The sequence below is a fragment of the Miscanthus floridulus genome, chromosome 6, assembly GCF_019320115.1.
Source record: "Miscanthus floridulus cultivar M001 chromosome 6, ASM1932011v1, whole genome shotgun sequence".
In the NCBI taxonomy this organism is placed as follows: domain Eukaryota; kingdom Viridiplantae; phylum Streptophyta; class Magnoliopsida; order Poales; family Poaceae; genus Miscanthus; species Miscanthus floridulus.
In genome coordinates this window covers 98,423,957-98,442,842 of record NC_089585.1, presented here as the reverse complement: position 1 = coordinate 98,442,842, position 18,886 = coordinate 98,423,957, and positions in this window count along the sequence as shown.

Below are 18,886 nucleotides of genomic sequence, written 5' to 3'. Positions count from 1 at the left end.
TTAGGTTGATAATTCAAATGCTCATGGATCGATCGGCGGTTGGACTGAGATTGCCTAAATTCTACATACTGATTATTGCACTCTAGGCAGTTATGTCTTGTAGGTAATTTCAATCCTTTATTCCAATAGTGTCTGAAGAAAGGATAACTCCAATGTAGCTCGGCTTGTTCTCTTTCGTATCTTTCTTCTTCACACCAACGCTCATATTCTTCTTCTTCAAGCCGGCGTTGATAGTACTTCTCCTTCTAGTGTTGCCACTTATTCAACAAGATCCTAGAAGTGACTCAAGGACGTAAAGCACTAGCTCTGGATGTCTCACCCTATTCGTATCGACTCTTTTGCTGATCATGTTGCTTCTTAGTTTCTTCATACTCATTAGCCAATATTTGCACTTTGGGGTCAACTGACCCATCTTCTTTGACCTTGGTCAACATCAAGACCTTCGTCTTTCCCTTAGCCAATTGGAATTCCACCATGTGCACCCCTAGGAAAGGATGCTTGTCTATGTCCATCGTTGGTTTCTTAGTTGGCTCAAACTTGATCCTCCCTTGCTCGATGGCCTTCTGAACATGGAAGCAGAAGATTTTGCACTCATTGGTACTATGGTTGGTAACATTGTGGAATTTGTCGTATTTCTTCCCTTTAAGTTCTTCAGCCAAAGGGATCACATGGTTTGCAGGTAATCTCAAATGCTTCTTCTCTAGCAGTAAGTCGAAGATCCTATTGGCTTTCTTGACATCGAAGTCGTAGGTGTTCTTTGACTCCTTTACCCATGGACAAGATACAAGAGCCTTGCCCCATGTCTATTCAGCGATTGCAACTTCTGGATCATCCCCATTGAAGTCTACATCATAAGGATCAGTCATAGCAGCAGTACCCTTTAAATACTTCTCTTTGCGTAGGGTTCGGTGCTAACTCTTGAAGGTAGTTACTCTCTAAACTAAGTGGGCCAAGCTTTCAAACTCTGAGCCATTAAATTTCTCTCTAATCAATGGAGACATCCCTTGAAGGGCCAATTCAGTCAATTGGCCATCAGACAGATTCAATGAATAGCAACGGCTCCTCACTTCTCTAAATCTTTAGACGAACTCAGAGCCTGACTCATTGTTCTTTTGCCTCATGCTTGTCAAGTCTGTAATCTTCTTTTCACATGTCCCACTATAGAAATATGCACGGAACTTGTTTTCTAGATTAGCCAACCCAGTTATTGAGTTTGGTTCTAGTGATGAAAACCAACTGAAGGCCGGTCCAGACAGGGACAAGGAGAAGAATCTAACTTTGTGTGCCTCCTCAATAGATGCTTCTCTAAGCTGGATGAGATAGCGGCTGATATGCTCCATGGTTGTCATCTCATCTACCCCAATGAATTTGGAGAAATCTAGGACTCTATGGCATGGTGGGAGTTGCACTAGGTCATACCAGGTAGGGTATGGGCGCTGCTAAGAGCCAACTTGCCCTTTAGGCTTTAGACCAAATTGGTTTTGCATCATAGTAGTTATCCAGTTGACAAACTCTTTAGCATCCATGCTGGCAACTTCTTGTCTTGGCTACCCTTGAGGCTGAGGCTGAGATCCTTGTACTTGGACTTGCTAATTTTGAGTCGGAGACTGCTGGAGTTGCTGTGCATTATAATTGTAAGGGTTCTGATACCCAGGATGTGGCATAAGCTCATATGTACTGGCATTAGAAACCAAGTGGTATTCCTCTGGATAGTCGATCTAGGCATTGTGAGTTGCGTAGCCTTACAATCAACTATTGAAGTAGTTAGGATCAACGTTCCTAATGATCCTTTTGCATTGATGGAGCAATTATTTGGGCTGACTAAGGCGTTTGATTGGAAGTACTGAATCTTCCCTTAGCCGGCCATTGCACAACCTGCTGAATAGCTGGAGAGGTTGGTTGCTGGACTATCTACGTGATAGGAGCACTTGGTGATTGTTGTGCTAGTGGCTACCCCCTGTCACCTAAGCTTGCTCCCCTATCATCTGAGCTTGACCCCCTGCCATTGGTAAGGCTTGACCTTGCCCCCCTATTGTTTGGAGGGTCAGATCTTGAGCCTATCCTCCTAGAAGCTGCTGCACTGGTGGCTGCTGGAACTACCCACCATTCGGCTGCTGACTAGTACCAGGTATGTTGCTTCCCATAGCCAAAGGATTCATGCCATTAGAGTATGATAGCCCAACTTGATCAACTGACGCTCTAAAGAAAACATCTTTCATAACATTGCCAATTGTGTTAGCCAACACCTTATTGTGGTTTGTGAAGGCTTCATGGATAGTCTTGTGGACCAAATGAGCAGTGGTCCTTGCTTCAACATCTTCGCTTTGACCAAGTAGGTGAACGCTTGGTAGGGGAGTCTTCTGAACAACTGAATCACGCATCCTACTGTAAGACAGCACTTTCTCTGAATTCCTCTACCGCTTGCTCAATGAGCGCCTTCTGGTCATTGAGCAAGTCTTCAAGGTTGACCTTGAGGATCATCTGATTATCCATGCTGACAATTGTGGTTAACTTCTGATCAAATGATTGTGGTCCCATCGGGTGTGCCAATCTATGATGGTAAAAATGTGCGTGGCAGGGAGCCACCGACATGTAAGCAAGCCGAGAGAAACCATGCGGAGCAGATCCCAAGCTCTCTCTAGACTTAAAAGGTGGGGCGGAGTCATCTGATACAACATTGATAGCGGAGTCATATCGGATACTGGTGATTAATGGATCTACCTCCTAATGGAACACGACCTCAAACACCCGCCATGTATGATCAGGATTGAGATAGGTTGGTCATTAAAATAGGATCTAACATCAAGAATTGAATTCAACCATGATAGTAATCAGCAGACGATAGATCAAAATAGATAGGACCAATGAATCTCAATCTAAATCGTGCGATTGGTGATATTGTATTAAACAACGAACTATCTAACACAATATCGATAACTTTGATTAATACCAATGTTTACAAGAGATCAGTCATCTATTGCAGCCTTGTAAAAGTTGTTTTGAATTGATAACTAATCTATACCGCGCTTTGTAAGAGATCAGTCGTCTGTTGCGAGCCTTACAAATAACAACATAGATCGATAACTAACTTATACCGTGACTCACAAGAGATCAGTCGTCTGTTGCTGCCTTGCAAGTAACAATATAAGTCGTGACGGATACTCACAAACAAGCCAGAGGTTAGTTCATCTGATGCAGCCCTGCTTGCCTGAAGAACTCGCCGAATCTACTCTACTCCTACTCCTAAGGGGTGGTTGGAGCCGAAAAGGTAAAGGTACTAGTTTTGATTGATCGATGTGAGATGTCCATTACAATGGCCAGGGTTCAATATTTATAGCCGAGGCCTGTCTACGAGTCCTGGTCGAACAAGACTGGTTATGAAAACTTTAAAAAGAAAACAAAGCTTCCTAATTTAAGATAACTTGGACTCCAATCTTTCCTTTCTATGGAGCCCAACGCGCCTTCTTGCTGATCTTGCCGATAGGGCTCATTCCCTTGATGACGTCATCTTGCTAGCTGAATCTAGCAACCTGGTTAGCCGATTTGATTGAAGGTCTCGACTTTCTTTTGACTAATCTTGACCTTGGGCTCTTTTCTTTTTGAACCAAATTTTGGTGTCAACATGTTGGGCACCAATAGCTAACGCATTTGAATAGGCACAAGTGGCTCTCACGGAGCGACCGGATGGTCGCCACACCAGACGTGTCCGTTCAGTGCGCAGACTGCCCAATAATTGAGCCAATGGCTCTATTGTTTGGGGATGTCTATAAATATTGTTTGGCCATCTTGGGCTCACTCTCTTGGCCATTTGCATTGATATAGCAACCTTGTGAGCTTAGCCAAAGCCCTCCCACTTATCTCCATCGTTGATTCATCATCTTTGTGAGATTGGGAGTGAATTCAAATGCATTGCTTGAGTGATTCCATCTAGAGGCATTTGGTGATTGTGTTTCGCTAGGGATTCATTTGCTTCTCTTGGTGGTTGCCGCCACCTAGACACCTTGGTGCAGCGAGGATCATTGAGCGGAGGAAGCTGCTTGTCTCCGGCTCCGATCGTGGTGATTGTGAGGGGTTCTCGACCTTTCCCCGGTGGAGAGCCAAAAAATACTCTAGTGGATTGCTCATGGCTTGTGTGATCCTCATCTTGTGTTGGTTGTGTGGCACCCGATTGCGGGTTAGGCGTGTGATGCCTATTAGCGCATGAACCTCTAAGTGAGTGAATCGCCACAACGGGGATTAGCATGCCAGCAACCAAGTGAACCTCGGTGAAAAATCTTGTGTCATCATTGTCTCCGAGGATTTCGTTGGATTTCATTGTGATTGATTGACTTCATCTTGTGATTGGCTCATTCCTCAACATGGCGGTATAACTCACTATCCCTCTCGTGTATTTACATTTCTTATTGTAGCTAAGCTCTTTAGTGTAATTAGTTTTGAGAGCTAGCTTGTGTATGTCTAGTGGTTAGTGAGGCTCTTTAGTTAGTCTTTGAGAGTTCACTTAGTGTAGTGACATAGCCTTTGTGTGCCTAGAGATTACAGAAACTAGAATTATGGTAGGTGGCTTGCATTTTTATTAGGCTAGCGCAACATTCACTTCGCCTCATATTTGTCTAACTACTTTGCTTAGTGTTATTGTAAAAAAATTTATAGGCTATTCACCCCCCTCTAGCCATTAGGACCTTTCAAGGAGCTGTCTGGTGCTCTCTGATTTGGTTTCTCCTGGAAGGAAACAAAATTGAGATGCACAAACAAAATTCAAAGACACAAAATAAAGGAAGGAAAAAATGCACCTATGATGTTAACTTGGAATACTGTGAGTGTTGTTAACTTTAAATAATAAGCTTTCATATTTCTTGTTGTAGGAGCTAGAGAAGCATTGAGCTTGCAGTCCAAGACTAGACTCGGCTATAGCTTGTCCTCAAGTGCAGGCAGTGCGGTTGGATACTTGTCCTTTTCGAGGTAGTACTTGTTCTGCCGAAGCCTTGTGCTTCAAGTGCAGGTGTGGGACTCGAAAGGACTTGTCCAGGACTCTATATTTTGCTTCCTTCTGCAAACAAAATTGAGATTCATGGTATAAACGGTGAACAATAAGCACACATGATGTTGCTATGGGATAACATGAGTGATCAGTGATTTTGTCACCTTAAGATGATCAGTTTTTAGCTTTTTTGTTGTAGCCTCTTGCTTCAGCATATCTCCAATGGTATAGTCAGAATCATAGCATGGGACCAAGAGTTATTTCCCCAATCTCCTTCTAAATTTGCAGTCTTCCATTTCTTCAGCTTTCCTCCTTCCTACCATATTCTAAATCTCATATCTCTTATTCTTGAGATTGTAGATGCAGAGCCTGGCCTTCAGCAGCTTCAAAAGCTTGCTCTTGGCCACATAAGTGATGAATTACAGGCATAACGATATAGAACACTCCAAGAACGTATCTTTATCGCCAATTTTTTTTTAGAAAAGTGTCGCCAAATTTTGGATGGCGCTTTGCTCGTTATCAGCACTTGTATCTCTCAGAGTCTTTGTGCCTCACTTAGCATAATGGAAGGACACTAAGGAGCTTGCGTCTCTTAGGACTAAATTCCATAGCATCTTCAACTATGTACCTTGATAGCACATCACATATCTCAGAAAAACATCCACTGACAATTTCAATGTCCCTGCTGAAAGTAAAAAGAAGGAAATGGTATCAGTTGAAGTGATAACCTTCCAAGTGAATAATTATGCAAAATAGATATGCTAGCATACTCACATCTCACGATAGCTTGACCCCTCCTCGTCATCAAACTTGAACCAAGGAGTGGTGATAGCTTTGGATCCTATGTCTTGGTGACCCGGTCTAAACCCTATAAATTATATATCTCTTCCTCTGAAAAGGAGCCAGATACTGCGACCATCCTCACCAATGATCTTGATAATGTGATGAGTATATTGCTCTTCTAGTGTAAAAGGATGAGACGTGTAAGGAATTTTGACAACAACGCTGGTGTGCCGGCCACTGTAGTGGAGCATATGCTTGAAATTCTCTTGAGCCTTCTGATCATTAGCATGTGGAAACCTCTTTCCCGAGCATTTGCACCAATAGTGAATACTTCAAACCCATGCGAAATTAAATGCGATTCATGCATGTATGGCACCATTGAATCCTTGAACAAACAAGCAACTAAAGACAAGCACTTCTTTCCCATGAACCACGGCTTGATCAACAAACACATATACACGCCTTCATAGAAAACTAAATCAAGGTCAAGTAATCACGAAAAAACGTGGGATTTTCGCCACATGGAGCACCCAAAAATAGCGGGCTACGATATTTAGCGGTGACCTTCTTCAAAAGCTATAAAAAATCTATAGTGGGCTATAACGAAAGCTATTCATTTTGTGGTTCTATAGAAACATGAAAATTCTTAATGAATTCCGCACATAAACATTTAACTAAACAAAAAAATTATCAACACAATACACAAATACATGAATATCTAGGAGAATATATTTCTAAGCCCATTATGTTGGAACTGGCGGTTCTGGAAAAAAGAGAGAGGGGGGAGCAGAGATCTCGATGGTAGAGACAAAACACACTAGAGTTTTGAACAAGTGAAAATGAATGGGAGATGAGGACCCTTGCTCTTATGCCCTTGGGCGCTTATATATAGGCAATTGGCTATCCTTGGTGGGGTTGGATTTTATATAACACTACTCTAGCTACTAGTTGGGCCTCTTCCAGGGGGAGACTTGGCCCATATACCTTATATATATGCACATCTATTTATCGGCACTACTTGCTAAAACAAAAGAAAAACAAAGCACTAGCAAATAAACACGACAACAGCTAGTGTTACCAATGACATATCTCCCGCATAGTATAGATAGGGAAGGCGTCAGGAATAGAATTCAACTCACGCCTGGTTGTATGCATAGACATTGATCGACTCATAGACAATTATTACCCTAACATTGAAGTATGGACCCACATATGTCCCTCCTGGCGGGCGCCACCACACTACTGTAACACCTCTGGTGTTACGAGCTCGCTTAACACTGAGATTATGGTCTGAGAGATAGATCTATAAATATAGTGAGTTAGTTACGTAAATGCTTATATGTGTTAATGAACAATCCTAGCGAGAAGAGTAGAATAAGTAGTTCTAAACATTGTCACGGAAGCAATTTTTATAAACAAAATAAAATATAACTTGTAGTTAGTACTTGATTAAAATTTGGAGCGCAAGTTTAATAGATGAAAATGCAACTCTTGTTTTGGTGAATAAAAGTTGTTCAATAGTATATCTGATAGTTCAGAATTCAAATCCAACATTTAAACTAGACCTTTCGTGAATCGGCAGGAAGTTGAAATTATAGTTAGGATGCTATTTTTGACTATTTATATTAAGCAAAATAATTAAGAGGCGTTCAAATGTTTTGCTCCTATGGGTTAGTATGGAGTATAGGTTATGTCATGCTATGTTTGTTAGTTGAAATCCTCGAGGTTTAGACCTTGCAATAATTACGGCAAAGTGCTTAGGAATGTTAGTTCTAACGAAACATTGAATTCTTTTAAGTATGAAATGATAGTAGACAATGCCATTTTGGCAATTGATTTCTAAAAATTTAGTTAAACACTAGTGCCATGTTTTTTATTTAGTGATTTGCACCAAAGTGAGTACTTTGTGATGATGGGATGGTTAGTGTTGTTAGAGCTTGGTTTAGCTATTAAAAAATGTGTTTAAGTATCTAAAATGTGCTAGGTTTGGCAGTTGAGCCCTTGGGCATGGTCACCGCGCCCATGTCATCGTGTGGACTGCGTAGTGCACTATTCGGCTGCGGCCATCCACATGTTGGCCGGCCCTAGCATAGCTGCGGTCTAGCAGGTCGTGCGCTGCTGATCACGCACGTTCACAACCACTCATCTCACCTACCTTGCCCGGTACGACTCGCATGTTATTGAGGAAAGGATCGAGCTCGATTGTGCCATAGCCGCTGCCTATGCTGCCTTGTCCCTACGTCTGGCTTCTAGACGAGGTGTGCCGCGCATGGCTCCTAGCTTGCTCTCGTGCCCCTCTGTCTATCCCCCTCCCCCTCCCTTTCTCACGTGTTTGGCATGGACGTCGGCACACTTGTGCTACTGCTATCCGTTGGCCGTATGCTGCCCTGTGTGAGCTCCCGAGCGTCTCCTCCATCGACCGTGCTGCTGCCATGCTGGCGTGCCACCGTCGCCGTGCCGCACCTCCCGTCCGGCCGTGCCCATGATCTGCTGCTCCGGGCGACCACCAGCCAAGCCACGGTCGGCTGCTGACCAGCGTGGGCTCGGCAAAGCCAGTCGGTTCGCCCGCTCCACCGGCATGGCCTTGGCCGGGCTGAATCGGCACCGGCCAGCCAGTTCCTATGCTCGCTGGTACCACGGCCGCTCCCATTGCCCAGCCACCGCGCACACGAGCGCGCCTAAGCCCCACATTGCCCTACGCCACTCCATCTCCGTTGTCGTGCCCCACTAAAACATCCTTGTGTGGTTTTGGTAATTGAGTGACAACCTAGGTGGACTAATTGTGTTTATGTGAGATACACAGGTGATTAGTCCACAGGAACATGTGTGTGAGCAACATATGCCATGAAGGTGAAAATGGCTTAAAGATGTTGCAAAGTTCACACATGTGATGATGAACGAGCTCATTGCAAATGAGACATGACATTGAGTCATGTGATCAAGTTGGAGATGATCAAGACATGACTTGGCTTGATGGACCGGTTGCAAGCGTGAAGGGCAAGTTGGAGGCTTTGGAGCGATGGACCGCGTGGCGGTGAAGCTTAAGCAAGACTTGGCGCCGATGGACGAAGGCAACGGTGAAAAGCAAGTGGAGTCAAGATTGATGAACCAATATGATCACGTGATGATATGAAGTGGATCATATCATTATTGATCATGTTGGTGCATGTGTTGCATCAACAATGAAGGAGATGGAATGGAATGCGCAAGGCAAAGGTATAACCTAGGGCATTTCATTTCACCGGTCATAGGTGTGTAGAGAAGTTGATGACCGGTGAAGGGACCGTGACGCCTAAGAGGGGGGTGAATTAGGCAACTTAAAAATTCTAACTCTAAACTATGGCCTCTTTTTCTAACCCTAGCAAAACCTATGCAATAGATAAGCTATCTAGATGTGCAACTATGGTTTTGCTAGTGTGTTGCTATCTCTACCGCAAACATAGTAAAGTAACAATGTAAATGCGAAAGCTAAAGAGCAAGGTAGAGATATGCAAACTCCCGTCGATGACTCCGGTATTTTTACCGAGGTATCGAGAAGCGTGCAAGCTTCCCCTAGTCCTTGTTGGAGCCTCTCGCAAGGAATCCCTCGCAAGGGCCAAGCTCTGGTCGGGTAACTCCATGGACAGCCTCGGGCCTTCTCCACGCGCAAGTGGGTCTCCGACATGCCTTCCGGCAAGCCTCTCCCGGATGCTCCCTGCCGTCTTCACTATCAAGCTTCCGGCCGAAACGCCGCGGGCCTTGTTCCCTCCGGTACACGGTGGCGGCCACACCACAAACGCGGTTGGTGTGATCTCGCAAGACTTCAAGCCCCTCCGATGTACAACAATGGTGCTCGCAAGTACCGAGTGGTAAGAGGTATGCAAACCTCACTAAACACTAGGCCTAAACCTAGAGCAAGCGCATAAGCGGTGGTCTAATCAACCTAAGCACTTCGCAAAGCACCTACGCTAATCACCTAATGAATCACTAAGCACTATGCAAGTGGAGATCACTAAAATGGTGTATCAACACCCTTGGTATGTTTCCTCAGCTCCACACTCCTTAAATGGCCGGTTGGGGGTTGTATTTATAAGCCCCACTGAGAAAGTAGCCGTTGGGGTCGAATTCCCGTGAAACTGCTACTGACCGGACACTGAATCATCCTGACCGGACGCGTCCGATCGTCCCGACCGTTGAGCCGGCAATATACTGATCGGACGCTGGCCAGTGTCCGGTCGCCTGCCACCGGACGCGTCCGGTCACAGATTTGCCGCTCTGTAACCTTACTGTACTCGATCGGACGCTGTTGTCCTGCATCTGGTCGGTTGCCGCCCGCGTCCAGTCCAGTGTCTGGTCGCCTGTCTGCCGAGTCCTCTGCCCAGCGTCCGGTCGCTTGTCCAGCGTCCGGTCACCTCAGTGAGCTCGTTTCTTCGTGATCTTGCGTACGGCTTGGTTCCAATCTTTGTGCTTGGACTTTACTTGATCTCTTGGGTCTTCTCTTGTGCTTCTAAGGTCTTTCTTAAGGTGTTAATCATTGGATCACCACGTCGCCTTCGTCCAAGTCACGTCTTGCACCCTATTGAACTACAAAATAAACACTTGCAAATTCATTAGTCTAATTTGGTTGTGTTGGTCATCAAACACCAAAATCTAAAGTAAATGGGCCAAGGGTCCATTTTCCTTACAATCTCCCCCTTTTTGGTGATTGATGACAACACGACCAAAGCAAGCAAGTGATAAGAATTTGGAGATTAAAAACTACCTACTTGCTAGGATGCAAATGCAAAGGGCAAGGTTATATGATACTAATTGACATATACCAATAAAAACTTTACTTAAAAGCTTGTCTTGCCCTTGCAAATGTCCCCATGTGATATTATGGATTAAAGCCTAGCTTTCTAAAAAGAAATTCTCCCATTACTTAGACTAATCCATAATTCACTTTCCTCCCTTTCTCGGACCATTACTACTTGTAACTAAATGCTTGTCTTTGGTCCTTCAAATTCTCCCCCTTTGGCATCAAACACCCAAAAAGGAATACATTAGTAGCACAAGGGAGGGTCAAACTTTGTGAACCAAATGAAGGATTTGATTAGCATGGAATAGGTCACAAAACTTGACTATCACATTATATAGACTAAGCTCCCCCTAAATTTATGCATACATATGATAAAAAGCAAAGCATATGCATAAATAGCAATTTATTGCACAAGACAGGTTAATCTATATAATGCATGGAGAAAGCAAATAAATATCAAAGTGAGATCAACATGGTGATATCGGTTTAGAAATACCACATGTGAAAATCAATTTGATTTCTACCAATTGAAGTATAATGCTTTCCTCCGGGGACTCCATTTTCCTTGCAATGAGACTACTACACACAAGATAAGCTTGAAAAGGTGTTAGTCTCATAGCATCCAACTTGTAGATTAAGCTCCCCCTAAATTTGTACACACAAGTGTTGAATACTTGTAAAATTTGTGCACATTGATTTAAGTATCAAAATGCCACTTGAAAGATGATATTTGGGAGAGATTATCTACAATTTGGACTTTGGCACATATTAGATAAATAATTGTAAAGCAAGCTATGTGCCGTGCTCCTAAACAATTTTAAACCATGTAGGTTTGCTCCAAGGGTTGATAATGAAACCGAGCAAGCCTACCATATGATATACCTATTGAATGCATGACAAAAGATTTAAGCTTGTAAATGCAAACATAGGCATGAAAGATAACTAGATGCTTTAAGAGTATATCAATTGAAAAACAATACCAATTGAAAAGAATACTAATTGAAAGTAATAACATCTAGTTACCTAACATGGGAAGGGGAATTTGGGTCCATAGTATTCACTAACCTACTTGACAATGCCTTTGTCCATCATGATGCACCCCATGAAATGCACCCAAACTTTGCCAAGTCTCCAAATTCCCCGAAGTCTGACGGACTTCTCACTTCCCTTTCGGGATCCAAACCTTCTTGGTGCTCTTCATGTTTGAAATGATTTCCTTTGGCACCCAAAAGCGTTTGACCCCATTGTTGGCTTGCTTGTTCACCTTGATGGCCACCACCTTGTCATTTTTCTTCTTCTTCAAGAGATAAGGTGTGGAGGTCTTCTTGTCCACCTTGTTGGTGTAGGTGTTGGAGAGCTTGCTTGTTTGCTTTTTCTCCTTCTTCTTTGCTCCTCCCCCATTCTTCACCTTGCACTCATAGGACTTGTGGCCTTCCTTGTGACACATGTAGCAAACAACGGTTTGTCCTTCATCAAGCTTCTTCACTCCCTTGACGGTGTTATCTTGATGAAGTTGGGTTTGCTTCGCCTTGCCTTTCACTTGAGTCAAGTCCTTGGTGAGGCGAGCTACTTCTTGCTTGAGTTGCTCATTCTCCTTTGCAACCTCTTGTGTGCATGTATCTACAACAACTTTCTCAACACAAACTTGGTTGCACAAAGGTGAGTCTAAACATAAATCATTACAAGAAGTATAGGCATCCTTTTTAGACATGTTAAAGATAGAACTTTTCTTTTTAGATGCCTTGGTGGGGGTTGTGCTAACGGCTTCAAGATTAGCAACTTTATTAGTTAGCTCATCACAATGTTTGCACATGGTTTCCATTTTAGCAAGCAAACTATTATATGCTTCTTGTGAGCTAGCTAACTTTTCTTTTATTTTTTCATTTTTCTTTAAGAGTTGCTCATCATTGATTGTGCATGCATTTGTTGTTGCACTAGTCTCAAGTTTCTCAATTTTAGTAGATAGTTCAACATTGAGATTAGCAAAGTTCTCATATTGTTCAAGTAAGGTTTTATATGCTTTTTGTGAACTATCTAGCTTTTCTTTTAAACTTTTGAGCTTCTTTTGTTGACTAGTGCAAGCTTTAGCATAATTAAGATTTTCTTGCACAAGTTCATGATAAGAAGGCATATCATCATCACTATCACTATCACTAGAGGAAGAGCTTTCGTTACCTCATGGACACACACGAGAAGAGCTTGATGATGAGTGCTTGCGGCCTCGCCTCTTGTGATGGGGTTCTTCTTTACTTGAAGAATCATCCCATGATCTTATTGATGTGAGGGCTTGATTCTTGCATGCCTTCTTCTTTGTCTTGGGTGTGGGCTTGTTTGGACAAACTTCCACAAAGTGCCCCAACTCGCCGCATCCATAGCATCCTCTCTTTCTTTGCTCATTTCTTTGATTTGTGAAAATGAAATCTTGAATTTGGATGGGCACACCCTTGACATTGAGCCTTTAGATCATCTTCTCCACCTTGTTGATCACTTTGATTGATTCTTCATCAAGATCGGAGGTGGAGGAGGAAGATTGATCATCACTTGAATCATCATCATCATCATCATCGTTGTCGTCCTCATCTTCTTCTTCATCTTCACTTGAGGAACTTGAGCTTGAGCTTGTCTCAACTTTCTTGCCCTTCATCTTCTTTTTCTCGCTACAAGCGAGAGCTTTGCCTTTGCTTGATGAAGAAGCTTCTTCTTGACCCATCTTACATGACATTTCAAATGCCACTAACTTGCCAATGGCTATGCCCGAGGTCATGTTGCTCAAGTCCTCCATGTTGTGAAGGATGGTGATGATGCTTGCATATTTCTTTTGTGGTAGCACGGAGATGATCTTCCTCACGATGTCCGCATCATCTAGCTTTAATAATCCTATAGAATGGAGCTCATTGATAATTAGATTCAAACGAGAATACATATCACGAACAAGCTCATCATCATTCATAGTAAAGGAATCATAGTTTTGCTTTGCTAGACAATGTTTTTGCTCACGGACATTGCTTGTGCCGTCATGGAGCTCTTGGAGTTTTAACCAAATTTCATGTGTCGTATTTAAAGTGAGTACTTGGTTAAAAATGTCCATACTAAGTGATTCAAACAAGCAATTTTTAGCTCTAGCATTGAAGTGCATTTCTTTTTCATCACTCTTTGTGGGTTTTTTGGAATTCTTGATGGGTTTCATCCCGTCACGAGTGACTCTCCATACACCCAAATCAACCATCTCAAGGTGGCAAGCCATTCTAGCTTTATAGTATGGGAAGTTAGTGCCATCAAATTGTGGAGGCCTAGCGGTATCCATCCCAACCACTCTACAATAGCGTTGGCTCAATGGCGGTTAAGCCAAAGGTCCAAATATGAGCCAACCGACTCTGATACTAATTGAAGGGACCGTGACGCCTAAGAGGGGGGGTGAATTAGGCAACTTAAAAATTATAACTCTAAACTATGGCCTCTTTTTCTAACCCTAGCAAAACCTATGCAATAGATAAGCTATCTAGATGTGCAACTATGGTTTTGCTAGTATGTTGCTATCTCTACCGCAAATGTAGTAAAGTAACAATGTAAATGCGAAAGCTAAAGAGCAAGGTAGAGATATGCAAACTCTCGTCGACGACTCCAATATTTTTACCGAGGTATCGAGAAGCGCACAAGCTTCCCCCTAGTCCTCGTTGGAGCCCCTCGCAAGGGCCAAGCTCTGGTCAGGTAACTCCGTGGATAGCCTCGGGCCTTCCCCACGCGCAAGTGGGTCTCCGACATGCCTTTCGGCAAGCCTCTCCTGGATGCTCCCCGCCGTCTTCACTATCAAGCTTCTGGCCGAAAAGCCGCGGGCCTTGTTCCCTCCGGTACACGGTGGCGGCCACACCACAAACGCGGTTGGTGTGATCTCGCAAGACTTCAAGCCCCTCTGATGTACAACAATGGTGCAAGCAAGCACCGAGTGGTAAGAGGTATGCAAACCTCACTAAACACTAGGCCTAAACCTAGAGCAAGCGCATAAGCGGTGGTCTAATCAACCTAAGCACTTCGCAAAGCACCTACGCTAATCACCTGATGAATCACTAAGCACTATGCAAGTGGAGATCACTAAAATGGTGTATCAACACCCTTGGAATGTTTCCTCAGCTCCACACTCCTCAAATGGCCGGTTGGGGGTTGTATTTATAAGCCCCACTGAGAAAGTAGCCGTTGGGGTCGAATTCTCGTAAAACTGCTACTGACCGGACGCTAAATCATCCTAACCGGACACGTTCGGTCATCCCGACCATTGAGCCAGCAATATACTGATCGGACGCTGGCCAGTGTCCGGTCGCCTGCCACCGGATGCGTTCGATCGCAGATTTGCCGCTCTGGAACCTTACTGTACTCGATCGGACGCTGCTGTCCTGTGTCCGGTCGGTTGCCGCCAGCGTCTGGTCTAGTGTCCGGTCACCTGTCTGCCGAGTCCTCTGCCCAATGTCCGGTCGCTTGTCCAGCGTTCGGTCACCTCAGTGAGCTTGTTTCTTCGTGATCTTGCGTACGGCTTGGTTCTAATCTTCGTGCTTGGAGTTTGCTTGATCTCTTGGGTGTTCTCTTGTGCTTCTAAGGTCTTTCTTATGGTGTTGATCATCGGATCACCACGTCGCCTTTGTCTAAGTAACGTCTTGCACCCTATTGAACTACAAAATAAACACTTGCAAATTCATTAGTCCAATTTGGTTGTGTTGGTCATCAAACACCAAAATCCAAAGTAAATGGGCCAAGGGTCCATTTTCCTTACAACCGGGTTTAGGATAGATGGTCGTACTATCAAGAGGGGCAAACTTGTTTGCATATCGGTCATCTAAGTGCCACTCGAGTGATCTAACTTTGCATTGTTGCTAGGATTGAGTGGCATGGCAAGTTGAGTGGCTAATCCTTTGGAAAAGGTTTGTGAAAATGCTAACACATATATACATGGTGGTGTACACTTGGTGGTGTTGGCACATTTACAAAGGAGATGAAGTTGGAGTTGATGTGGATCAACTCGGCGAAGGAAAGGAGGCAAGGGTTCGAACTCCACCGGTGGAGTGTCTGCCTGTAGAGTGCGGACAGTCCGACGGTGCCACCGGCACCCTATACAGAAAAGACAGGGTCTCACAGAGTGCACCGGACGCTGGTCATGGAGTGACCGGACGCTGGGGTCCTACGTCCGGTCAGTGGCAGCAGAGCACGCGTAGGCATCGGTCTTCGACCGGACGCTGGCGTTGAAAGTGACCAGACGCTGGCAGGGTGCGTCCAGTTAGGCTAACGTACAGTGATATAGGTGACACAGAAAAGTTGGAGAAGGACCGGATGCTGATGCTGTGTCCGATCGTGACCGACTAGACGCGTCCGGTCGTGACTTGCACCTTACTAGAAATGACCGGACGCTGGGGTTGTTGCGTCCGGTCAATTTGTGCAGTTGCGTTCGGCCATCACTTGACCGTTGAGATCAAGCGACTGAGGTTGAACGGAGGCGACACATGGCGAACATCCATTGACCAGACGCTGAGATCCAGCGTTCGGTCGATATGACCGGCGCATCCGGTCAACCCGAAAACACCCAGTGAAGGGATAACAGCTAATTTAGCCCATGGGGCTATAAATAGAAGGTGACCTCGGCCATGGCTAGAGCTGAGCACCTCAGGGGACTTTGTGTCCATGCTAGTGAGTGCTTGGGAGCCCTCCATCTCACATATGCTTGATAGTGATCATCCGATTGTGTGAGAGAGCGATTTTAGTGCGATTGCATCATGAGGTTGCATCGAGTGGCACTAGGTGATCGAGTTGCAAGCCAATGGTGCTTGTTACTCTTAGAGGTTGCCACCTCCTAGATGGCTTGGTGGTGGTCTCCGTCGAAGCCCACAAGAAGCTTGTGCGGTGCTCCGGAGAAGAGCTTTGTTGTGCTCGCCCCGCGGGAACTGCGAAGAGCAACTCTAGTTGAGCGTGTCATTGAGCTACCCTCACTTTTGGGGTAGGTTCTTGCACTGCCTGACGTGCGGGCTTAGCGGGTGATGCCAATTAGCTGCCGAATCACCAAGTGAGCGGTCGACACAACGGGGACTAGCGTGTTGGCAAACACGTGAACCTCGGGAGAAAAATCACCATGTCCACCTTGTTCTTCCTGTTGGTTTGCAATCCCCTTTCACAAGCTTGTATTTATATTTCATATACATTGTACTTGTGTAGTTGCTTTTGTAATTAGTTAGCTTGCATAGCTTACTAGTTACCTTCTTGCTTGTGTAGCATAGAAGTAGCTCCCTTGCGTGGCTAATTTGGTTTGTGTAACCTTGTTAGTCACATTACTTAGTTTGTGTAGCTAAGTAATTGCGCTCTCTAATTTAGCATTGGTTGCCTTGTTATTGAGCATTGCTAGTGAGCTTAGGTGGCTTTGTGCCTTTGCTTACTAGCTTGTGTAGGAGCTCCCTTATTTCTTGAAGTACTAATGGCATAGGTTTGTGTGGCCTTGCTTCTAGAATTGGTTAGATGAGCTCTAGCTAGCCCAACACATTTGTTGCTTAATTAGTATCTTTGGAAGGTGCTAGAGAACATAAATAAAGGGGTGTAGTCTTGGCTAGACCGATAGTTTTAATTCTACACTTGTTTCGGTTAGCCAACGCAATTAATTTTAGAAAGGACTATTCACCCCCTCTAGTCCGCCATCTCGACCCTACACCCACAGCGCTGCCCTCCCGTGCTCCTCCCCCGGCCCCGCCCGTAGCAGCAGCCACGAGCGCTCATGGCCAGGCTATAGCGGGCCCTCCCCGGTGAGGCTGAGTTCTCCCTCGGGTCCGTGTGGGCCCTGTCCTACCTCGCACCACCACCTCACCACCCGTGCACCCCAACCGCAGAGCCGCCCATTCCTGAGCGCCGACGCACGTGGCTAGGGCTCCACGCTCTAGCTCTGGCCGAGCCGCGTCCACCAGTGAGTGCGCCCGATCCCGCCGTTGCCCACGCACCACCTCCTCGTCGCCGATGAGTACTCCCCCAGCCGGTATCGACCTCGCCCTGGCGCTCCTCTGCTCTGCTCTATCGTGAGGATGGAGAGGAGGAGTGGGAGCAGGAATAGAAACTTTTCTAGGGTTCCCAATGCAAATCCGTGACTCATGTAAATAGTATTGCATAGTGTGTAATGTCCTATAGGTTGATTAAGTAAAAGCTCAGGGGTCTCTTCGCAAATGAGCTGGCGCCTCCCTAGTTGGGCCGGCCGCTTCTGGCTACTGGGCCGCTACCAGCCCCGCCTAGGCCGCTCACGCCAACGCCATGTTGGGCCACGCTCGCCGCGCCATGGGCCACGGCCTGTGGCCACGCATGTGCCCCGCCCCCGCCTGAGCCTCTAGCCGCTGGGTCGGTGGCTGGCCGAGCAGCCAGTGCTGGGCCAGGTCGAGCCCACGAAGCTTTTTTCTTTTCTGGTTTTGTGTTTTGTTCTAAAACAGTGATCTTGTAAAATTGATAATAAAATGTAGAAAATCACAAAAATGCCAAACCAAAATTTTTAAGTTTCTAAAATCATGATCTATCTAATAGTGTATTTTGTTCGCATAGGTTCTGTATGTATTTAGGGTTGCTCTAATTATTTTAACATGCTTAATATTGTTAAAACATACACTTGTAGGAATTTCCATGATAAATCAGTGAAAGTGTTAGCCCTAAAAATTTTACAGTAGGTTAGAAGTGTTATCAGGTGTTCTCTGTAATTTTTGTAGCCCTATAATAATTAGTTTACTAGAGTAGTTAATGTGCCCTAGTTTCGAGTATATTAAATCATTAATAAATCAAAAAGAGACTTAATTTGGTAAGAATTAGTACTTGTTGATGAAAATGATGCTTTGTTTAGTGAAGTTAATACTTAGCTAATATATTAGTCATAGGAGTTAGCTTGTTAGCTTGGTTTGTGCACTCGTATTTTAAGAATTGTTGTTGCCTTTTGATTGATTGTGCCATCCCTGCATTTGCATCAATACATATCATAATAGGAATGACGGTGGATCGATGGTATCAAATGGAGTAGCTAAAAGATGGTGCCAGGGATCAGGACACAAAGATGGAATGCTAACTTTTGGTTATATTTTACCCAGGCAAGCCCCGGTGCATAACCCCTACTTTTCTACACTTTATACTATGTTTGTGTATTAAGTTTTAAGGAGTTGAATGGAACCCATATATATATATATATATATATATATATATATATATATATATATATATATATATATATATATATATATATATATATATATCATATGAGTCTTACTAGTATGACAGGATCGTGTAGATTGCTATGCTACAGGACTCCGGTAGAAGTCGAGTGATTGCCTATCACTCGCGAGAGATATGAAAGATAT